The sequence below is a fragment of the Pongo pygmaeus genome, chromosome 10, assembly GCF_028885625.2.
Source record: "Pongo pygmaeus isolate AG05252 chromosome 10, NHGRI_mPonPyg2-v2.0_pri, whole genome shotgun sequence".
In the NCBI taxonomy this organism is placed as follows: Eukaryota; Metazoa; Chordata; class Mammalia; order Primates; family Hominidae; genus Pongo; species Pongo pygmaeus.
In genome coordinates, this window is record NC_072383.2 from 720118 (window position 1) to 745095 (window position 24978).

At 44.4% G+C, this 24978-nt stretch overlaps 1 long non-coding RNA gene across 1 annotated transcript in view; it reads right to left on the reverse strand.

Annotated features, from left to right (window-relative positions):
• LOC134737653 (uncharacterized) overlaps positions 1-24679 on the reverse strand; it is a 44085-nt gene extending 19406 nt beyond the window's left edge. The window contains exon 1 of the long non-coding RNA XR_010122763.1: positions 24571-24679. This is a non-coding gene — a long non-coding RNA (uncharacterized LOC134737653). The remainder of the gene's footprint in view (positions 1-24570) is intronic.
• Positions 24680-24978: the final 299 nt, after the last annotated feature.

Here is a 24978-nt window from a genome sequence, read left to right on the forward strand (position 1 = left end):
GGAGATCGAGACCATCCTGGCTAACATGGTGAAATCCTGTCTCTACTAAAAATACAAAAAATTAGCCGGGCATGGTGGCGGGCGCCTGTAGTCCCAGCTACTCGGGAGGCTGAGGCAGGAGAATGGCGTGAACCCGGGAGGTGGAGCTTGCAGTGAGCCGAGATCGCGCCACTGCACTCCAGCCTGGGTGACAGAGCAAGACTCCGTCTCAAAAAAAAAAAAAAAAAAAACAGATTACACAAATAAGGTCAATTATTATTCGAGACAGGATCTCACTCTGTTGCCCTGGCTGAAGTACAGTGGTGCAATCATAGCTCACTGCAGCCTCAACCTCCCAGGCTCAAGCAATCCTGCCACCTCTGCCTCCTTAGTAGCTGAGACCACAGGCACATGCCACCATGCCTGGCTAATTGTTTTTTTCTTTTTTAGAGATGGGTCTTGCTATGTTGCCCAGGCTGGTCTTGAACTCCTTGCCTCCCAAAGTGCTAAGATTACAGATGTAAATCATAGCAATTGGCCTTAACATAACATTATTTTAAGAGTTTAAATTCCTGAAAGCAATTTTGAAATTATTATACAAGTACCCTCCCTAATGTCTTCCTCAGTTGTCCTGGGTCCCAAGTACCCATATGGCACTCAGAATGGCTATAAAGGGCAGGGACCATCTGGGTCCTGAATTTACATGCCAGGTATAGAGCTCAGGACAGAGGACCAGGATGTAAAGATGCCTAAAAAGGCCAACCCTTCCCAGCATGTCCCCAGGAGGCACAGCTGGGCCAGGGAGGACATATTGGGTTTGGCCCTGCCCTGCAGCTAGTGTCCTTGCTGCTACGGACATGCCAATGTCTTCAGGCCTCACCAAGGCCACCTGTCTAGACCCCAGAACCTAAAGGCTCAAAACCAAAGATGTTAGCTCACTGTAAAATGTGTGCAAGGGTTGGGGGAAGCCCAGCAGCCAGCCCTCACCACTTTAGGTCACAGACAAATTCAGCAGGTATCAAAAATATCACAGAAGCAACAGGGTTTTTTTTGTTGTTGTTTTTTGGGGTTTCTTTTTGAGACAGAGTCTCACTCTGTTGCCCAGGCTGGAGCCCAGTGGCACGATCTTGGCTCACTGCAATCTCCGCCTCTTGAGTTCAAGTAATTCTAGTGCCTCAGCCTCCCGAGTAGCTGGGATCACAGGTGCGACCACACCCAGCTAATCAAGTAATCCATCCTCCTCTGCCTCCCAAAGTGCTGGGGTGAAAGGCATGAGCCACCGCACTCAGCTGAGGCAACAGTTTTATAATCTTAAACATCTAGCAGAGACGGTATACATCTGTTTGACCAATAGACCACACAAAAATGTCTGAACTATATTTAGTCTTCAAACTTTCTAATTTAATTTTAACAACAATTTAAAAACTAGTTTTATTTACCAAAGGTTACTAAAAATCGTGTGAACCTGAAAAGCATTTGGGCTTATTTACTTAATTTATGAGTGCTCACTTATGTCAACATGGTATCATGTACACAATATAAAAACACAGCATGTACACAGATACACATAAAAAATAGACACTGCTGGACATGGTGGCTGACGCCTGTAATCCCAGCACTCTGGGAGGCCGAGACGGGCGGATCACCTGAGGTTGGGAGTTTGAGACCAGCCTGACCAACATAGAGAAACCCCATCTCTATTAAAAATATAAAATTAGCCGAGCATGGTGGCACAGGCCTGTAATCCCAGCTACTTGGGAGGCTGAAGCAGCAGAATCGCTTGAACCTGGGAGGCGGAGGTTGCGATAAGCGAAGGTCACACCATTGCACTCCAGCCTGGGCAACAAGAGCGAAACTCCATCTCAAAAAAAAAAAAAAAAAAAATAGACACAGACACAAATTAAGATTTTTATAGCTTTGGCTGTTGGCTGTGTGCAATGGCTCACACCTATAATCCCAACACTTTGGGAGGCTGAGGCAGGTGGATCACTTGAGGTAAGGAGTTCGAGGCCAGCCTGGCCAACATGACAAAAACCTGTCTCTTTTAAAAATACAAAAATTAGCCTGGCATGGTGGCACGCACCTGTAGTCCCAGGTACTCAGGAGGCTGAGGCAGAAGAATCACTTGAGCCCAGGAGGCAGAGGTTGCCGTGAGCCAAAATCATGCCATGTACTCCAGCCTGGGTGACAGAGCAAGACTGTCTCAAAAAAAAAAAAAAAAAAAAAAGATTTTTACAGCTTTGAGTTTAAAATTTGTCATCAGACAGGTAAAACTCACTAGTTTAAAAGGATAGTTGGATTAAATTCTGTCTCTGTAAATGGAACAGATTAAAGTTTTTGCAAGCCGTTTCGGAGTTTCAGAGAAAACAGGGAAGCAAATTTGCATCTCAAAGGAGAGAGAATGTACGCATTTTCAAGAAGGAGTTTAGATGTGTTAAAGGAAGATTAAAAGTGGATGTCAAGGTAATGCAAAATCATAGGAATTCACTAGAAAGTTTTACAAGGAAATACATAGATGGGCCTAGAAAAAATTCAGAAACTGAGGTAGGAGGCAGGACTCAACTCTGGAGGTGGGGCTTGGACACCAGACCAAACTGAAGACTAGCTCAAACAGGTCCAGGGAGGAAGCAGCTTTCCATAAGACACACCCACCAGTGTGCCATGTCAGTTTACCATCACCATGGTAACACCCAGACATGACTGCTCCTTTTCATGGCAACCACCGGAGGACCCAGTAGTTACTCCCCTCATCTTAGAAAGTTCTACATAAACCACACCTTAATTTGCATAATTAAAAGTGGGTACAAAGATGAGAGCAGAACCACCTCTGAGCTGCTACTCTGCTACTCTGGGCTACTCTGGGGCAGCCCTGCTCCACAGGAGCAGCCCTTCTCCTGCTGCCATATACAGCCACTTCAATAAAAGTTGCTGAGTTCTTTCCTGGGCAAAGCTGGGAACCCTCCCGGGCTAAGCCCCGATTTTGGGGCTTGCCTGTCCCGAACCAAAACCTTTTCGAAGTAGCCAGCCAAATGCCAGAAAGTTGTATTTTGAAGACTAATCTAGTTGGATAGGTGGATTTTTAAATTTAGTTTTCCATTTCTTAACTGGATTACTGAGCTTAGAGTGGAGCCCATTAACAAACAGGGCCAAGAAAGTATTTGCAGTTCTCAGGGCCTAATAATTAAACATGTGAAAAGCAGGCACAGCTGGGAAGGTGATCTAGATCTTTAAAAATCAAGAATCCCACTTTTACTTTGAATCGCAGGTCCCCAAAAGAGGAAAGAATGCCATGGGTCCAGGGCCACGCAATGTTTCCACAGTGCTCCTTGCAACATCAGCCCAATCTGTGGTCAGACCATCCCCCACAGGAGTCTTATCCCTTGTTAGAGAATGTTTTCATAACCTCCAAGCATTCGAACTTCACCTTTCTTATCTAAACACACAACGAAAAAGTAGCCCCCTGCAGTAATAACCATTCACTGCATTTGCTGTCAGCTACTTCTAAAACTGCAGCTTTTGTCAGTCACTTGCTAGCCATTGCACACACAAAGGTCAAATTCTCTCTCAATACAAAGTAATCCTTTTGTACTCCAAAAGCCAGAGATCAGGAAACTCAATGCAAAAGAGAGCAGAGCTTTAGACCTGAGAAAAGTATGCCCACAATTCTCAGGACTCCACAAAAGAAAGAGAAGACCCCAAAAGAGAGAGAGAGCACGCATGTGTGTGTGCATGTGCATGTGTGCATGCACATATGCGTGTGCGTGTGTGCGTGTGTGTGCGTGTGTGTGCGTGTGTGCGTGCATGTATGCGTGTGTGCGTGTGTGTGCATTTGTGTGCGTGTGTGTGCGTGCGTGTACGTGTGTGTGCATGCGTGTGTGTGCGTGTGTGCCTCCATGTATGTGTGTGTGCGTGTGTGCGTGCACCTATGTGTGTGTGTGTTCGTGTGTGCATGCATGTTCATGTGCGTGTGCGTGTGTGCGCGCGTGCCTGAGTGTGCACGTGCGTGTGTGTGTGCGCGCGTGTGTGTGCATGTGTGTGTGCGCGTGTGTGTGTGTGCGTGTGCATGTGTGGTGCCTTTTCCTGTGTTCCTCAAGAGGTCTCAGAAGTCTCTTCTAGATTTCTTCACGTGGTATCAAAGACGGCCAAAGAAAGGAGGAGCGGAAGTGGAAGGAAATGGAAGAACAAGGCCTAGCGGGGCTAATTTGGAAAGATTTTAAATTTTCTGAAAGGCCAATGAAGTTTTACGTTTTTCTCAGCAAAATCATGCCAACAAGAAAGGAAGCAAACGGAGAGGTTAAACATTTTTTTTTTCAAAAGGAGTTTCAGTTGACTGAAAAAGAATTCCCAGAAACTGGACCCCAGGGAGAAAAAGCAGAAAGGCCCTTTTTGTCAATAAAAATTATACCCTGAATATCAGCTTTTAATTAAGCTGATTTCTAACCATAGAGCTCTTTAAAAAAATCTTTTCAAATCTTTTATCAGATTTCAGCCAGGACAAATAGAAAGTAGGTCTCCCATTCTGTTTGGTTCTAAAATAGCTTTTTTTTTTTTTTTCTGATCTATCAAAGTACCTCCATTTTGGCTATTGTAATTTAGGGTCATCTGAAGTCCTGTGGGCCCATTTGTTCAAATGTCTGCAAGAAAAAGCTCCGTTAAGTGTCATACAGAAAATCAGCCGATATTTCCAAGGGAGGCTGCGTCGTTAGAGAGTCTTCAGACTTGAATGCTTTGTTACCCATAATTTAGAGGCCTGAATCACTCACAGCCAAGCTCTGGGCTCTGTTTTGGGTCAAAATATGCTGCTTGTGAGTGTAACTCCTTAGTGTGTCACTACTGAGTTGTGTCCACGTTTTTATGTGTCTCAGAATCGTTGAGTCCCCAGAGGGTCACAGAGTCCTCACGAGTGCTAAGTGGCCAGCCTTTATGTGCACTTGTTGGCAGAGTGAGGGAGATTATGGATGTTCTCCTGAGAGAGGAAACTTTTAAGGCACGAAAGTCCCAATACCCCCAGCAAGTCTCTAATTATTTAGGGTGCCCTAACGGGCTGGAGGAAGCGAGTGCCTTTTATCTTTGGAGTGAAGAATCCACTCTCATATATTAGAAAAAGGGAATCTAAGAGAGGTTGGTCATTCATCAAAGTTGGATTTCCAAAATGAAAGGTCACGATGCAACAATGTCTTGGCCGAAAATGAAACCAAACTGCTAACTCCAGACCTATGAGTTGCCAGAAAAATATCCTGATCTCCTGACTTAAATAGGAAAGTCAGAGACAGAACCCTCATTCAGAGAGAGTCAAAGAGAAACCACGCAAACAAAGTCTAGACGTCCACCAAAGAAACGGGGGTCTGGATTCAGGAGAACTCACCCGCAACACCAATGAGACTTCTGAAGATGGAGAACGCAATGGGTTTGTGCTAGTACCAAGCACTGCCTTCAGAGAAAAACAATGGGTGGTTGCTGTGGGGGATTCACTCTGAATCCTGCTGACTTATGCCAGCTACATCGACTTAAAGGAAAATACATTCTGAGTGGAGAGTTTACCTGGGCCAAGTTTGAGGACTGCAACCCAGAAGCATAGATTCAAGTTGCCCTGAATCTATCCTCCCAGTAGCAGCAGTTGTGTTTTTTTTAAATCTAGTTATTTATTTATTGACTGGGTTATGAGACTGGCTAGGTTTTGTATTTTTGATAGAGATGGGGCTTTCACCATATCGCCCAGGCTGGTCTTGAACTCTTAGGCTCAAGTGGTCCACCCCCCTCAGCCTCCCAAAGTGCTGGGAATACAGGTGGGAGTCACTGCACCTGCCTACAAGTGGGTTTTTCTTTTCTTTTCTTTTTCTGGAACTTTATTTCTTCTAACAGGTACAAGTGGTAGTAGCCTTTTCCTTCTTTTAAAGGAAAAGAAAAAGGCAGTTCCTAAACTATTTACCAAGAATTTACATAAAAATAACATAAGATATTGATTGGCTATACATTGTTATTTATAACACACATCCCAGGAACATGAAGATAATAGGTGAGGCAGCTAGTCAGAAAACTATAGGGAAGAAAAGAAAGAACAAAATGCCTTTAAACAATTGCACCCAGGGGCATGGAGGTGGGGTTTGGGGGATATAGGTGGTTGTGGGGAGGGTGACTAGAGACCCCTCTGAGCTATTTTTCTTTTCTCAAGTAGGAATAGAAGTGTGATGCTGGAGAAGGAAACCTGGACCAAAATGTGGTGTGGGTAACTTGTTTCTCTTTTCTGGGTCTCAACTTCCTCCAGCTCTATTTTTCAGAGAAGGAAGTTGCATGGGAAAGGAAATGGCAATCAGTTTTGTCTAGCTGAAGCAGTCTAAGTTGAAGTATAAAAAAAATTAAGGTGGGCTGGAGTGAGAGGAAGGCTGGGGAAAGCTGGTGAGGTATCTTGAAACCTGTGTTAAGGAATTTCCCTGGCTTAGAACAGGGCAATTGGTTTTTACCATTAAAATCCCTTTGGTTTTTACCATTAAAATTCCAAAGTTACAGCCCTCTCTTCCTCTTTGTAAATGTTGGTTAGCCACTACTGGACATTACCAATGCTCGGGGAAACTAGTCGAGATTAGAAGAAACAATTGTAAAAAGCAAAGTAGAGGTTCCTCTTCAAAGACTTTCCTCCCCATCTAATTAGGAATAAATAGTAACTTCTCTTAGAAGCAAAATTTATTCAAAGACCTGTGTTAATATTCTTAAATATCTCTAGCCATAATAAAGAAATCAATGTACTTTATGTTCTTAGCCCCCACAATTTAGCCTAAATATTTGCCCTGCCATGCTTCTACTGGTCCAAGCAAGCATTAGGTCATAGCCTGTTCTTCTTCCTCATTTGAAGGTGTTTTTACCTTTCTCAGCATTCCACAAGTTACCTCCTCCTTCCTTTGTTCTCTTCTGCCTTTGCCTCTCTTAAAAAGTTCTAAGTTGCTAGCCAATTGGGACAAATACAGAATGTGAGGTCCTGTTCCAGTCAATGAAAACCGGACACAGCAGTAGGGTGGACGCATCAAGTTATAAACGACCCTGTCTCCTTTGTTCAGTGTGCTCTCGTGGCAAAACTGCTGGCGAGTGTACCCTTTCTGCAGAAAGTGAAAATGGCCTTGCTGAGAAAATTAAATTTATGTTGAAGTGCTATTTCTTTACGGCACCAGGGAACAAGCATTTCTAACACAACTTTACACGTTCGTAGTAATAGCAGGTCTGCAAGGTTGACTCCAGCAGAGAAAGTCAGGAAGGCAGTTAGTGCATGCAGCCAAAGAACTACAAACATAGGGAGGCACCAGAACAGTCCATTTCAAAGAAAAGATCCTTCCAATATGCAGAATTACAATCTCTGAACACAACTTCCCGGCCTCTATTTTGATTTAATTGACTGCACGGCTCCAGATGAAGGGCTGGTAAATTGAGACCTGAATTCTCCTTCAGCAACAACCACGAAGAGTTGGAGGAATGGGTGGTAGTATACTGTACTCACCCATTTTTCAAATTAAGTCTTTAAGGCTCCTAGTAAGCCAACTGAAAGGAATTCTTAGTTCCTCAGGCTAAAAGAGCACAGAAGTTGCTATGTGGGATGGGCACCTAGTGCCTCACGCCTATAATCACGGCACTTTGGGAGGCTAAGGAGGGAGGATCACTTGAGGCCAGGAGTTTAAGACCAGCCTGGGCTGGTGAGACTGTCTCTACAAAAAATAAAAAAATTAGCCAGGCATGGTGGCACATGTCTGTAGTCCCAGATACTTGGGAGGCTGAGAAGGCAGGATTGCTTGAGCCTGGGAGTTCGAGGCTACAGTGAGCTATGATTGTGCCACTGCACTTCAGCCTGGGTGACAGAGCAAGACCCTGTCCCTAAATAAATAAACAAATAAAATTAGCCAGGTGTGGTGATACATGTCTGTCGTTCTAGCTACTTGGGAGGCTCAGGTGGGAAGATTGCTGGAGCCCAGAAATTTGAGGCTGCAGTGAGCTCTGGTTATGGGGCTGCACTCCAGCCTGGGTGACAGAGTAAAGCCCCATTTCAATAATTTAAACAATGATTTTTTTTCAGAAATGTTGCTATGTGGGCCGGGAGGAGAGGCTCACACCTGTAATTCCAGCACTTTGGGAGGCCAAGGTGGGTGGATCACCTGAGGTCAGGAGTTCAAGACCAGCCTGACCAACATGGTGAAACTCCATCTCTACTAAAAATATAAAAATTAGCTGGGCATGGAGGCGGGCGCCTGTAATCCCAGCTGCTCAGGAGGCTGAGGCAGAAGAATCACTTGAATCCAGGAGGCAGAGGTTGCAGTGAGCCGAGATCACGCTACTGCACTCCAGCCTGGGTGACACAGTGAGACTCCGTCTCAAAAAAAAAAAAAAAAAAAAAAAAGTTGCTATGTGAAGATAGAAGGAAAATAGGCAGAAGGTAATGAGTTCAGAGGACTTGCTTTTAATTGTATATTAAAGTGTAAGAACTCTCAAATATTCTGCATTCTTTTTGAATGACTTTAGTGTGTTTTTCCACCTATAGCTACATTGAGACCAGAGTACCAGCTTTCCTTGCAGAGAGAGAAAGGGAGTGAGAAGGGGGAGAGACAGACAATGATGAAAATGAGAAATGATGATGATTGTTACCTCTGAGATAAAAAACCTGAGCTCTCTGCTAAGGAAAGAAAACTCCCTCTAGGATTTTTTTCTTCACCCTTCGTGTCTTATTCAGGAAGGAATAATAAAAGAGAGGAAGACAAAGAATGCTGCCATTTCCTGAGGTCCTTTTTTGAACTAGACACTTTCTCCTTTATGGTGTCTTTTAATCTCCACATTTTTATACGTGAGGAAACTGGAGGGTCAGAGTATTTAAGTAACAAGTTCTCTCCATTATAAAAGGCAGAAGTGGGATTCTTCTATCAAGGCCTGGCTCTTTCCACACCAAAGGAAAATCAATCAGGCATCCTACAGGCCGTTAGCCACTAGAGGGGCCGGATGAGTTGGGTGGCTGAGAGCACTGTTCTCTGACTTGAGCACGCAGCAGGATCTCCTGGAGAGTCTTTTAAAACACAGAAGAACCCACCTCTGAGTTTCTGGTCCTGTAGGTCCGGAGTGGAACCAGACACTTTACATTTCTAAGAAGGTGTCAGTCCATCTAGAACCACACCTTGCGATTAACTACCTTAGAGCTAATAGTCTCCAGGAATGGAAAAAGCACTTCCCAGTTCATGTTCTAATGACAGTGGAGTCAGGGAACGTGACAGTGTCACTCTCGTATGGGAAGGGCTAACACATCCCCAAGTGCCCTTAGAATAGAATTCCCCACGTTCTGAGAGTTGACGGAACCATGTGTTCTTGACTTCTGATTCCACTGCAAGATTTCACCCACAAAATATTTTCATTCTTGAATGTGCGTGATTACAATCAATCCTCATTATTCCTGGATTTCATACTGGGAATTTGCTACTCTCTGAAATTGATTTGGAACCCCCAAATCCATCCTTGCAGTACCTTCAGTCGTTCACAGACATGTGTAGAGAAGTGAAAAGTTTGAGTCACTCAAACCACGGTGGTGCACATTCCAAGCTGCGGTCAAACAAAGCCAGGCCCTGCCTTCTTGTTTTAGCTCTCCACGGTAATGCAGTGTCCTTCCTATTTGCAGTATATGTAGTGTTATGTTTTGACATTTTTGTGCTTTTTGTTGGTGATTTTGTTCTTTAAAAAATAGTCCCCAAACATAGTGCTGAAGTGCTGTCGACCGTTGCTAAGTGCAAGAAAGCTGTAGTATGCCTTACGGAGAAAATATGTGTGTTAAATGAGCTTCATTCAGGCGTGAGTTACAGTGCTGTTGGCCATAGATCTAATGTTAATGAATCAACAATATATAATAAGTATCTTTAAACACAAACACACATAATTGATTGGTTGATGAAAAATGTGATCAGAAGCCAGGCGCGGTAGCTCACGCCTGTAATCCCAGCACTTTGGGAGGCCGAGGCGGGCAGATCATGAGGTCAGGAGATCGAGACCATCCTGGCTAACACGGTGAAACCCCGTCTCTACTAAAAATACAAAAATTAGCCGGGCGTGGTGGCGGGTGCCTGTAGTTCCAGCTACTCGGGAGGCTGAGGCAGGAGAATGGCCTGAACCCGGGAGGCAGAGCTTGCAGTGAGCCGAGATAGCGCCACTGCACTCCAGCCTGGGCGACAGAGCGAGACTCCATCTCAAAAAAAAAAAGAAAAATGTGATCAGAGGCTCACAGGAACCTCACCCTGTGTTGCCCCTAGGAGCAACGTTTCAGTATTTACAGTAACCTTATGAAAAATGAGAATCGGCTGGATATTGTAGGGAATCTGAAGGCTCAAGGCACATGAAAGAACCACAAAAATCAAGACAAGAAAAAAAATGGAAAAAACCTGAAAATTGACTCAAAGACTTGGCAAATGCAAATATATGTATATAATATAAAAATTTTATTTTATTTTTTGTACAGGATGGGGTCTCACTATGTCACACATCATGTTGTTTCTCTAGTTATTTGATACGCCAGAATACAGGAAATGGTTAGGGAGAAGAGTTGCTGCAACATCTCAGCCTTCTCCTGTTATCCTTACAGACGACATTTTGTCTGTAAAAAGTGAATCTCAAGCCCCCATCCTCATCAACTCTGTTCTTCAAGAACTGTCAGAAGCCTCTGTGCTAATAATGCCAGGCTTCTCACGTTCAGTGCCTGGGCCTGGAGGGAGGAAGGGCAGGGTCCTTGCAGCTGCTGTTTATCTCACTCCTGTTGTAACCAGAGAACAATGGGTCCTGCTAAGGGAGGGATGAGAATAATCCTTCCATTGTTGGCATAGCAGCTAAAGATGAGGCTCTGAACTTGGGGATCAGTTCCCGCTCCTCTGCTTTCATTCTGAGTATTCTCAGAAGCACAGCCACTTTTCAAAGGTACACTGTTATGCTGGGAAGCCAGGAGATCAAGGCTGCAAGTGAGCTATGATCGTGCCATTGCCCTCCAGCCTGGGTAATAGAACGAGACCAGGTCTCTAAAATATAATAAGAAGAAGAAGAATACAAATAAATGGCCTGGAACTCAGACCATACCTCACTGATAAAGAGAACGCCATCCTCACAGGTTTGGGTGGGGTAAACTCTTCAGAATCCTCCAGCCCACAGAGTAAGCATAGCAGGACTAACACGTCTGGGAAGAGGTTCAGCTCACACAGATGGAATAGTGGCAGGACTCTGATTTAGTCAGAGCAATTAAAGATGATTGTCAGTTAAGTATACGAAAATGCTCTAACCTTTTTGTTTTTAAGTTCTAGCTTGGAAAATGTGTGATTTTTATATATGTCATCACAGTCTTCATTCACTCTGTCACAGAATCAAGACCGATTCCGTTCGCTCTTGACAATTCTATTACACTCCTGCAGATACAGTTTCCTTCCTCTGGGACACGTGGTGACTCCGTGTAAAGGGCACGGGAGGGACTATTTTCTCACCATGAGGTTTACAGGTTTCCATTCCTGTCCACGCCTGTGTTACGTTAAGAGAATGCGCTGTATTTGCATTTGAAATGTGCCTACTTTGACAACTCCTAGCAATTGGTCAGTAGGAGGCTGGAGCTTGAAAAATGCGTAGGAAGAAGGTGAAATAGAATGAGATGGCTGCAAAGAGGAAGAGGGAGTGGGAATCCCAAGCAATTTTCAATTTTGCTACCACTAAGTTTCTTTTTTTTGTTTGTTTTTTGTTTTTTGAGATGAGGTCTCACTCTTGTCGCTAAGGCTGGAGTGCAATGGCACGATCTCGGCTCACTGGTTCAAGCGATTCTCCTGTCTCAGCCTCCCGAGTAGCTAGGATTGCCACCACACCCAGCTAATTGTATTTTTAGTAGAGATGGGGTTTCACCATGTTGGCCAGGCTGGTCTCGAAATCCTGACCTCAGATGATTTGCCTGCCTCGGCCTCCTAAAGTGCTGGGATTACAGGCATGAACCACTTAAAAATGGTTAAGATGGTAAATATTATGTGTTTTTTAATCTCAATTTTTAAAAAACCCTTCATGAGGACAGACTTCAAAATTAAATTTTGGCAACGGCACATTTTTAAGAGAGCCTTTCTCAAACTTGCTTGTGGGTATATAAGTCTCTGAAAATGGTAATGAATCTGAGATCTTGCCCAGTTGTAAGCCTTGGAAAGAGAGACGTCAATTTTTCCCCGAAGTATGCAACCAGAGAAAGACAAAGCCTTGAAGGACCATGAAAAAGAAGAAAAAGAACAAGCAGGAAGTTCTCAGGGGAAATAGTGCCAAGTGCAGGCGTGCCTGCCGTAAGCGACAAGTGTTGATGTGTGGTGTCTGAGGGGACAGGCACTTCTTGGGTCTTGCAAGGGTACTCTGAGTGAGGAAGAATGAGGAACAGCATGGAGCAAGCACTTGGGTTCACTCAGGGCTGCAAACTAACTGAAGGTAGTTACATGTCACGGCCAAAATAAACTGGAAGGAAAAACCATTTGTTGTGACTTTGTTGTGAGGGTAATCACAATAGCAGGTGCTGAACAGGAAGAACCCAGAAAACAATTCTTGAAACCCCATTCAGCGCCTCTGGAGAAAAATGCCTCAAAGTGCTCCAAGACTAGAGTTTGGAGAGCAAAGACGGGCCGGGCACGGTGGCTCACGCCTGAAATCCCAGCACTTTGGGAGGCTGAGGTGGATGAATCATTTGAGGTCAGGAGCTCAAGACCAGCCTGGCCAACATGGTGAAACCCCATCTCTACTAAAAGTACAAAAGTCAGCCAGGCGTGGTGGCGAATGCCTGTAATCCCAGCTACTTGGGAGGCTGAGGGAGGAGAATCACTTGAACCTGGCGGGTGGAGGTTGCAGTGAGCTGAGATCATGCCACTGTACTCCAGCCTGGGAGACACAGAGAGACTCCATCTCAAAAACAAAAACAAAAACAACAACGACAACAAAAACAAGAAAGCAAAGATGACAACAGGCATGGATCAGTGTGTGGACTCTAGTAGCCTGGGACAGGAGCTGAAGAGACGCTGTGATCATGGATCCAAGTCCCTCTTGCATCCTTGGGTGCCAGATGGTGATCTGGCCTTGGCTCACAACAGTGAAAGAGGAGCCAAACAGACAAATCAAGAGGAAAGCTAAACCTTGTAGGGGTTTGATTTCAGAGTAACCCCAGCCAACTGTCGACCTGAAACCACTTTCTCAAGGCATTGTCACTACCAGGTGCCCAAGCTAGAAATGCCCTATGTAATGCACAGATCACAATTACCTGTCCAGCTCATAAATTCACCTTGTTTCCTTTTCCAAAGGCCCTTAAACATTGCCTTAATACAATTAAGATGACACAGGTTGCCCTGGATGCTGCTGAAGAGGTCCCTTTGGAGTATTTTAAGTACTGTTTTCCTTCCTTCCCTTCTTCTTTCCTTCCTTCCCTCCCTCTCTCCCTCCTTCCTTCTTTCCTTCCTTCCCTCCCTCTCTCCCTCCTTCCTTCTTTCCTTCTTTCCCTCCCTCTCTCCCTCCTTCCTTCTTTCCTCCCTTTCTTTCTTCCTTCCCTCTTCTCCTTCTGTCCTTCCTTCCCTCCTTCCTTCCTTATTGTGGCAAAACATACATATCAACATTTACCTTTAAAAAAGCTTTTATTTTTGTTTTTGTTTTTTATTACAGATATGGTCTCACTATGTTGCCCAGGCTGAACTCAAACTCCTGGGCTCAACCAATCCTCCTGCCTCAGCCTACTGAGTAGCGGGGATTACAGATGTATACCATAATGCCTGGACATTTTAACCATTTTTATTTTGTTTTGTTTTTTGTTTTTTGAGACAGAGTCTCGTTCTGTCGCCCAGGCTGGAGTGCAGTAGCAGGATCTCGACACACTGCAACCTCTGCCTCCTAGGTTCAAGTGATTCTCCTGCCTCAGTCACCCAAGTAGCTAGGATTCCAGAGGCATGCGCCATCATGCCTGGCTAATTTTTGTATTTTCTGGCAGAGATGGGGTTTTATCATTTTGGCCAGGCTGGTCTTGAACTCCTGGCCTCAAGTGATCTGCCCACTTCGGCCTCCCAAAGTGCTGAGATTACAGGCATGAGCCACCACACCTGGCCCATTTTAACCATTTTTAAGTATACAATTTAGTGGCACTAAGTACATTCACAGTGTTATGCAGCTATTACAAATATATCTGTCCAAAACTTTATCATGACCTTAAACAGAAACTCTGTACCCATTAAAGAGTAACCCCCAGCCCTGGTAACCTCTCATTTCCTTTCCCTCTCTATGAATTTGCCTATTCTATCTCAGATAAGCGGAACCATTAGGTATTTGTCCTTTGTGAAATATATTGCTGGCTTATTTCACTTAGCATAATGTTTCCAAGGTTTATTCATGTAGCATGTATCAAAGCTTCATTCCTTTTTAAGGCTGAATCATATTCTATTATCAATGTTTACCACGTTTTGTTTATCCATTCATCTATTGATGGACATTTGGGTTGTTTTTAACTTTTGACTGCTGCTACACATTGTGGATGTAATGCTGCTATGAACATGTTGTATAAGTATCTGTTTCAGTCCCTGTTTTCGATTCTTTGGGGGTATATACCTAGGAGTAAAACTGCCGGATGAAATAGTAATTCCATGTTTAATCTTTTAAGGAACTGCCAAACCGCTTTCCACAGCAGCTGCACCATTTTACATTCTTACCAGCAATGCACAAGTGTTCTAGTTTCTATACATCTTTACCAGCTTTTGATTTTGTGCTGTTTTTTTTTTTTAAAAAAGCCATCCTAATGATTATAAAGTGGTATCTCATTGTGTTTTAAATTTGCATTTCTCTATTGACTAGTGATGTTGAGCATCTTTTATGTGTTTATTGGCCATCTGTATATTTTCTTTATAATAGACATTTTATGTAGAAATAGCTGTTCATTACTCATTTTTGAATGAGGTTTTTTGTTTTCTGTGTGTGGGTTTTTTGTTTGTTTGTTTTTTGCTGTTAAATTGTACGAGTTCTTTACATATTCTGGATATTATTTCCATTATTCCCTTGTCAGGTATATGGCTTGCAAATATTTTCCCCCATTCTATGGGTTGCCTTTCCACTCTCTTGATAGCATACTTTGATGCATGAAGTTTCCAATTTTGATGAAGTCCAATTTATCTTTTTTTTTTTTTTGAGATAGAGTCTCGCACTATCACCTGGCTGGAGTGCAGTGGCACCATCTCGGCTCACTGCAACCTCCACCTCCTAGGTTCAAGTGATTCTCCTGCCTCAGCCTCCCAAGTAGCTGGGATTACAGGCACCCACCACCATGCCCTGCTAATTTTTTTGTATTTTTAGTAGAGACGGGGTTTCACCATGTTGGCCAGGCTGGTCTCGAACTCCTGACCTCGTGATCCACCCTCCTCGGCCTCCCAAAGTGCTGGGATTACAGGCGTGAGCCACCGCGCATGGCCCTGCTTTTGGTTTTCTTTCCTGTGCTTTTGGTGTCATATGCAAGAAATGATTACCAAACCCAATGTCATAAAAATGTTACGCTAATTCCTCCAAGACTTTCTAAGAGTTGTAGTGCTTACATTTACAATTTTAGGTCTTTGATCTATTTTGAGCTAAATTTTGTAAATGCAGTAAGGTAAGAGTTCAACTTCATTCTCTTCTTGTAGATATCCAGTTTCCCCGGCACCATTTGTTGAAGAGCCTGTCCTTTCTCAGGCTTAATTTCTTTTATATTTACATGTTTTTAGTTTCCTCGTTATGGAAGGAAAAGTGGTAATTACAAAAATTGTAAGCAATGCATAAGCAACATATATTTAAATAAATATGAGAATTAAACTGGGCAACTACTACATAGAGCTAGGTTAATATTGCAAATCTAAGTTTTACCTCATTTATGATGCCCTACCTCCTCAGCCTAGAGTGATTCCTTTCCTTCATTCATCTCTTAGCATTCATTGTCTATAATGTTTCTTAAATTATTAACAAATTTTAAACCATCAAAGTTATTAAAATTAAACTTTCACTCCAGCCACTGTTGAGAAAACCGACTTTTCTTTTTTTTCTTTCTTTTTTTTTTTTTGAGACGGAGTCTCTCTCTGTTGCCCAGGTTGGAGCGCAGTGGCTCAGTCTTGGCTCACTGCAACCTCTGCCTCCCAGGTTCAAGCAATTCTCCTGCCTCAGCCTCCTGGGTAGCTGGGACTACAGGCGCCCACCACCATGCCTGGCTAAGTTTTGTATTTTTAGTAGAGACAGGGTTGCACCATGTTGGTCAGGCTGGTCTCGAACTCGTGACCTCAGGTTATCCACCCACCTCGGCCTCCCAAAGTGCTGGGATTACAGGCATGAGCCACTGCACCTGGCCGGCCACCAACTTTTCTTTTTTTTTTTTTTTTTTTATTATACTTTAAGTTCTAAGGTATATGTGCACAACATGCAGGTTTGTTACATATGTATACATGTGCCATGTTGGTGTGCTGCACCCATTAACTCATCATTTACATTAGGTATGTCTCCTAATGCTATCCCTCCCCTCTCCCCCCACCCCACAAGAGGCCCCGGTGTGTGATGTTCCCCTTCCTGTGTCCATGTGTTCTCATAGTTCAATTCCCACCTATGAGTGAGAACATGCGGTGTTTGGTTTTTTGTCCTTGCAATAGTTTGCTGAGAATGATGGTTTCCAGCTTCATCCATGTCCCTACAAAGGACATGAACTCATCATTTTTTATGGCTGCATAGTATTCCATGGTGTGTATGTGCCACATTTTCTTAATCCAGTCTATCATTGATGGACATTTCTTGAGCATAATTCTTACGTTCTGTCCCAGAACTTGAAGACTGAGTTGGGGAACGCCTGCAAAACCCACCACTCACCCATGCAAGCATGTCCATGGGGCAAACCTTGACCAGTGGGGACAGGAACCAGTCCTTCCTTACCTCAGGTGGATCATTTCTGAGGTCATTCTGCATGGCTCCTCAGAAGGCCCCAGAGAGATAGAGTGCCAGTTGCCCACAGTGAACAATTTGAGAAGATGCCTTTATGATGATTTTTCCTCCTTTCCTATTTCATTCTTCCCAGTTCCATGAGATCACTCTCTTCCTCCCCCTCCCCGCACCATCTTGGCTCACTGCAGCCTTGACCTCCCAGGCTCATGCAATCCTCCTGCCTCAGCCTCCCAAGTAGCTGGGACTACGGGCTCATGCCACCATGCCTGGCTAGCTGTGTTTTTTTTTGAGACGGAGTCTCGCTGTGTCGGCCCAGGCTGGAGTGCAGTGGTGCAATCTCGGCTCACTGCAAGCTCCGCCTCCCGGGTTCATACCATTCTCCCACCTCAGGCTCCCCAGCAGCTGGGACTACAGGCGCACGCCGCCACACCCGGCTAATTTTTGTATTTTTAGTAGAGACAGGGTTTCACTGTGTTAGCCAGGATGGTCTCGATCTCCTGACCTTGTGATCTGCCCACCTCGGCCTCCCAAAGTGCTGGGATCACAGGCGTGAGCCACCGCACCCAGCCAACCTGGCTAGTTTTTGTATTTTTCATAGAGATGGGGTTTCACTATGTTGGCCAGGCTCATCTTGAACATCTGGGTTGAAGCAATCTGCCCACCTTGGCCTCCCAAAATGTTAGGATTACAGGTGTGAGCTATCTTGCCCAGCCATCTCTTATATATATATATTTTTAAGTCTAAAATAACAAATGATTTCCTGCAACCAGTGATATAAGACTAAGAGGAAAGTGACTGTTGGGAATTGGAAAGGATTTGCTATGTGATTAAGATAGAAATACTTGATTTTTGTACTGCACTAAGCACAGGCAATAGCCTGAAAATAGCCACTCTTACTTGGAAGTCACTGTCAGTAAACTGGAAGCTATAATTTCTACTGTCTGTCATTACAGTGCTTTCTTCACAAGAGATTGCTCTATGTGGAGAGCGCGGGGATAATCTTTCATATAGAACTGTGTCATACTCTTTCCCCTTGCCTTTAAAAAAATTTTTTTAAGTGTACAATTCAGTGGTTTTTAGTGTGTTCACAAAGTCATGCAATCACCGCCACTATTTAATTCCTAAACATTTTGACCATTCCAAGCAGAAACCCATATTCATGAGGGTGGAGCTTCCCTGCCCTCTCCAGGGCACCATCCTCCCAGCACTTCAATGTGTTCACCAACCCAAAAGTTCTCTGAGCCCTGTCGTTTAGGGGTTTTATGGAGGTTTCATTACATGGGCATGATTGATTAAATCGTTGGCCATTGGTGGTTGGGAACTAGATCTCCAACCCTTCTCCCCTCCCTGGAGGTTGGAGGTGGGAGGCGAGGGCGAAACCCTGTAATCAAGGGTTGGCAACTAGCTTCCATGGTGAAGCTATCAACACCACCTCCCACCAGCAAGAGGCATCTCGTTAGTATAAACTCAGGTATGGTTGAAAGAAGCTCATTATGAACAACAAAAGACACTCCAATCCCCCTATCACAAGGGTTTTAGGAGCTCTGTGCCAGGAAGCAGAAACAAAGACCAAATATATTTTCCTTTTTTTTTTTTTTTTTTTTTGAGACGGAGTCTTGCTCTCACTTTGTTGCCCAGGCCGGAGTGCAATGGCACGATCTCAGCTCACTGCAACCTCCGCCTCCAGGCTCCAAGCAATTCTCCTGCCTCAGCCTACTGAGTAGCTGGGATTACAGGTGCGCACCACCACACCCAGCTAATTTTTATACTTTTACTAGAGACAGGGTTTCATCACATTGGTCAGGCTGGTCTCGAACTCCCGACCTCATGATCCACCTGCCTTGGCCTCCCAAAGTGCTGGGATTATAGGCGTGAGCCACCATGCCCAGCTTTCTTTTTTTTTTTTTTTTTTAGCAAATGGAAATTTTGATTTATCCCATCTTTTTTTGGTTATTTTATTTTATTTTCATTATGTTAATTTTTACCTTTTACATTTAAAAAATTATATATATATGGTTTTTTTTTTTTTTTGAGATGGAGTCTCACTCTGTGGCCCAGGCTGGAGTGCAGTGGAGCAATCTCAGCTCACCACAACCTCCGCTTCCTGGGTTCAAGAGATTCTCCTGCCTCAGCCTCCTGAGTAGCTGGGATTACAGGTGTGTGCCACCACGCCCAGCTAATTTTTGTATTTTTTTTTTTTTTTTTTTTTTTGAGACAGTTTCACTCTTGTTGCCCAGGCTGGAGTGCAGTGGCACAACTTGGACTCACCATAACCTCTGCCTCCCGGGTTGAAGCGATTCCCCTGCCTCAGCCTCCCAAGTAGCTGGGATTATAGGCATGAGCCACCACGCCTGGCTAATTTTTGCATTTTTAGTAGAGATGGGGTTTCGCCATGTTAGCCAGGCTGGTCTCGAACTCCTGACCTTGTGATCCACCCGCCTCGGCCTCCCAAAGTGCTGGGATTACAGACGTGAGCCACCACGCCCAGCCCTAATTTTTGTATTTTTAGTAGAGATGGGGTTTCACCATGTTGGGCAGGCTGGTCTCGAACTTCTGACCTCAGGGGATCTGCCTGTCTCAGCCTTCCAAAGTGCTGGGATTACAAGTGTAAGTCACTGCGCCCAGCCTAAAAAATTACGTATATATTAGTTATACATATTTTGGGGGTGTCTGTGATATTTTAACACTTGCATACAATGTGTAATGATCAACTCAGGGTAATTGGACTAGCCATCACCTCAAACATACATCTTTTCTTTTCTTCTTTTCTTTTCTTTTGAGACAGGGTATCGCTCTGTCTCCCACACTGGAGTGCAGTGGCACGATCACGGCTCACTGCAGCCTCGACCTTCTGGGCTCAAGCAATCCTCCCACCTCAGCCTCCCGAGTAGCTGGGATTGCAGGCATTCATCACCACACCCAGCTAATTTTTTTTATTATCTGTATAGACAGGGTCTTGCTATGTTGCCCAGGCTGGTCTCAAACTCCTAGCTTCAAGTGATCCTCTCACCTCAGCCTCCAAAAGTGCTGGAATTATAGGCATGAGCCACTGCGCCCAACTTGACTAATCTTTTCTTTATGTTGGAACGTTACAAATGTCTCCTAGCTATTTTGAAATACACAATAAAGTATTATTAACTAGAATCCCTCTACTGTACTATTGCATTATTTCTTGTTATACCACAATATTTTATTCCTTTGAATGAATAATATCCTACTGAGTAATCCTGTTTTTTTGGGTATACCACATTCTGTTTATCCATGCCTTGGCTGATAGACATCTGGCTTGTTTCTGCCTTTTGGCAATTGTGAGCAGTACTGCTGTGAACACTTGTGTACAGGTTTTTGTGTGGACATATGTTTTCATTGATTTTAAGTAAATACCTAAAAATGGAATTGTTGGATCAAATGGTTATTCCATGTTACTTTTTTTTTTTTTTTTTTGAGACAGAGTCTCACTCTGTCACCCAGGTTGGAGTACAGTGGCTCGATATCGGCTCACCGCAACCTCCACCTCCCGAGTTCAAGTGATTCTCCTGCCTCAGCCTCCCAAGTAGCTGGGACTACAGGCACCTGCCACCATGCCCAGCTAATTTTTTGTATTTTTAGTAGAGATGGGGTTTCACCGTGTTGGCCAGGCTGATCTTGAACTCTCGAGCTCAGGCAATCCATCCGCCTCGGCCTCCCAAAGTGCTGGGATTACAGGTGTGAGCCACCACGCCCGGCCTCCATGTTACTTTTTGAGGAACTGCCAAACTGTTCAACTATTTTCAAAAGTGCTTATATATATTTTTAACTTTCTAGATATACTATTTAGGTTTGTAAATCAAAAAGTGTCTGGGAAAGGTCTCAATCAATTTAGAGGTTTATTCTGCCGAGGTTAAGGAAATGTCCGGAAGAAAATAACATGGAATCGCAGAAACAGTTTGTGGTCTGTGTCTTTCTCCAAAGATGATTTTGAAGGCTTCAATATTTAAAAGGAAAAAGTGGGATGGAGAGGAAAGAGGAGGGTGTGGTGATCTATATGTTGCAAGAAAAAGGAGCAGGTAGGGGGACAGTCAATGTGTTCATCTGATACTCAGTAAATTGGCACTGTACATAAGATAAGGTGAACACGGAGTAGCTACCTGTGGAGGTCGTTAGCCTTTTCTCTGTAACTCTCTGCTTAGGAACAAAAGGAAATTCTGCTTCTCGCATCACTCAGCTTTCAGTTTTATTTTCTTTCTTTCTGCAGAGTGAATTGGGGTGCTGAGTTTTCATTTTCCTTTCACAGGTTTTTATCTCCCAATTAACTTCATAAACTTCTTGAAGGAAGGAACAGTGTTCTAGTTCCTAGCACCTGCCACAGTATCTACATTAATGCCTACACCTAGTATTTGTGTGTGAATGTGTAATTAAGACAACATGTCCTTTATCCTAGGAGTCAGCCCAGAAAGAGTGTTACTGTCAGCTGGCTAGTGGACATGTACATATATATAGCTTTCTTTGTTTTCCTTACTTAACATGCTGGAGAAATTCAAGCAGCTGTGGGTGTGTGTATGTCACGGGGAATAGACACTATGGTGATGGTGGTTGGCGGGTGATGATGTAAGGGAGATGGGGATTAGGAAGAGTGGCATACCTAATCCTCTGGTACAGTGTTCATCCAGAGTCCCAGAGTGGGAGAAGAATCCGTTCTTTTTTCTTTTTTGAGACAGAGTCTCTCTCTGTCTCCCAGGCTGGAGTGCAGTGGCGTGATCTCGGCTCACTGCAACCTCCGCCTCCCAGGTTCAAGCAATTCTCCTGCCTCGGCCTCCTGAGTAGCTGGGATTACAGGCGTGTGCCACTATATCCAGCAATTTTTTTGTATTTTTAGTAGAGACGGGGTTTCACCATGTTGGTCAGGCTGGTCTCGAACTCCTGACCTTGTGACCCACCCACCTCGGCCTCCCAAAGTGCTGGGATTACAGGCGTGAACCACCACGCCCGGCCAAATCCGTTCTTATTCAAAGTGATAGAGCCAACCTAAGCTACATTCACAGACCAGGAGGACCTTCCCTGTGCTCTTCAACTCCTCTCAGTCTGTTCATGCTTAGAGAGCCTTATTCCAGAGGTTAGTCAGGACTTTCTCAGTTTCGAGTGCCAGAAAACTAACTGAAACTAATTTAAGCCTACGCCTGCTCCCCACCCCCCCGCCAAAAAAAAGAAAAGCAGGAGAGGAATGTATTTGGCTCTCAGTATTAGAGCGCCTAAGCTTCAGGCGAGGCGGGGGTGATGGCCATCAGATTGTGCACTTGTGCTCAGTGTCCTCTTGACTAGAAGGGCTCTGTTTTATTCTGTCTTGGCTTTATTCTCAGAAAGGTTCTTTTCACCTGGCAGTGAGATGTTCCCTGGCAGCTCCCTTTCTTGTCATTACTTCTTTGACATAAACATGAGAAAGCAAGGCAACTAAGTTGTATTTACCAACGTGCTGGTAACAATAGTAACCTAACGTCCAGCTAAAGCCGATCTCATCATGATGGAAACTCTGGAGACACCCTCAGAGTCGCCCACCACAACAGTGTGACTACTTTTCTCCACACAACTTCTTGTGGAAATGCTAGGCTCACCAACTTGCAACTCATGTTCAGATAGCAAGCACCGAAACCTGTCTGCTCTTATTGGCAACATTGGTGAAAATTACCTGTAGGATGCTTGGAAAACAATCGTGTTTCGGGACCCGTTCTTTGACACTGCCTGCTATTCCTTTCCTTCTCATACCTTTGCTTTGGTCCTGCTCTTCTGTCCTGCAAGGGGTCTGGTGCTGCTGGGCAGGCATTCCTGGAAGAGGACCTCAGGGTGCGGGAGGCTGGCCCAGGTGTGCAGGGCATTGTGTAGAACACACACGTGAGCTCTTTCTTCAGCTGACCCCAGTATTCCTGCTGGGCTCATGGTACTAACGTAGCACTTAGTCTTTTCAATACTAAGAAATGAATCCCTACAATGATGATTGTGTTAGTCCATTCTTGTGTTGCTATAAAGAAATACTTTAAGGCTGGGTGTGGTGGCTCACACCTGTAATCCCAGAACACTGGGAGGCTGAGGTGGGCGGATCACGAGGTCAGGAGTTTGAGACCAGCCTAGCCAACACAGTGAAACCCCATCTCTACTAAAAATAGAAAAATTAGCCAGGCATGGTGGTGCATGCCTGTAATCCCAGCTACTGGGGAGGCTGAGGCAGGAAAATTGCTTGAACCCGGGAGGTGGAGGTTGTAGTGAGCCAAGATCGTGCCACTGCACTCCAGCCTGGGCAACAGAGCAAGACTCTATCTAAAAAAAAAAAAAAAGAAAAATACTTGAGGCTGGGCACGGTGGTTCACGCCTGTAATCCCAGCACTTTGGGAGGCTGAGGTGAGAGAATCACTTGAACCTGGGAGGTCAAGACTATAGTGAGCTGTTATGGCACCTCTGCACTCCCGCCTGAGCAAGAGTGAGACCCTGTCTCAAAATTATAAATAAAATAAATAAAAAATAATAAAAAGAAATACCCAAGACTGGGTACTTTATAAAGAAAAGAGGTTTAACTGGCTCACGGTTCCGCAGGTTGTACACAAAGCATAGTGCCGGCACCATGTCACATGGCCAGAGTGAGAGCAAGACAGAAAGCAGGGAAGTCCTAGACTTTTAAATAACCAGATCTCTCATGAAGTAACTGGGTGAGAACCCATAACCAAGGGGATGGTGCTAAGTCATTAAAGAAGGATCCACTTCCACGATCCAATCACCTCCCACCTCCCACTAGGCCCCACGCCCATCATTGGGAATCACATTTCAATATAAGATTTGGAGACGGCAAACATCCGAACCATAATAAAATCAGTAATAAAAACTAGGATGCCTTCACATGCTCAGCTCAATTCGAGGATGAGACTTGGAAGTTCTTTTCTTCTAATACTTAATAGAAATGGGATCTCACTATGATGCCCAAGCTGGTCTCGAACTCCTGGGCTCAAGCGATCCTTCCACCTCAGCCTCCCAAAGTGCTGTGATTACAGGCATTTAGCCACTGAGCCTGGAAAAGTGTGAAAGTTCTTTATCCTCTATGTCTTCTGGCCCTCTGTGGCTACTTCTCTATCATCCCCTAAAATTTTTTGAGCCAAGGATGGTAAAAGAAGTGGAGAGGACTAGAGTCTGGCTCACCTCACACAACTGTGTACCTGCAAGACGGAGTCTCGCTCTGTCACCCAGGCTGGAGTGCAGTGGTGTGATCTTGGCTCACTGCAAGCTCTGCCTCCCAGGTTCATGCCAGTCTCCTGCCTCAGCCTCTGGAGTAGCTGGGACTACAGGCGCCCGCCACCACACCTGGCTAATTTTTTGTATTTTTAGTAGAGATGGGGTTTCACCGCGTTAGCCAGGATGGTCTCGATCTCCTGACCTTGTGATCTGCAAGGAGATCCAAACTTCTAAATTTAAACCTGGTCAACATTATGACAACATATTTGTCAAGGTAGAAGAATATAAAATGTTAACAATGCGCTTGCTTAATGTATAAATTTTAAGTATCAAGTCTAGAGTTTCTTTCTTCATCTGTGCCTTGGGCCTTGCAAATGTTAGAAGCAATTCCCCTTCTCTTTTCTTCCTCTTCTTGCCAACTCTGCTGAGGTATGGTCTCAGCATTCTCATTAAAAGAAGGGAACCCAAAGCACTTACCTTGCCCTTTCCTGTCTTGAATTTGTATCCGCTATGCCTTCTATATAGGAGAATCACTGACAGACTCAAACTCTAGTGAGCAGAGACAGCTTGGGAAAGAGTATGATGTGATCAATGTACTTAAGTCTCATTTGGCAAAAGTTGTTGGGTGTTAAAAGGAAGAAAAAAAGCATGTCAGAGTCAGTTAAGAATAGAAAGCCTCATCAGCAGCTACAAGAAGCCCAGGCGTGATAAGCAGGGGTATGCAACACGAGTGAGCACTCGCCTCATGGAAAAAACACCTCACAGGAGGAGCACACAGAACTTTCATTGTCTTTCACTGACAACTTGCATTCATTGTCACACGACCCACCTGGGAGGGGAGATTTATTATGGTTTCTTGAAGATGAGGAAACTGAGGCACAAATA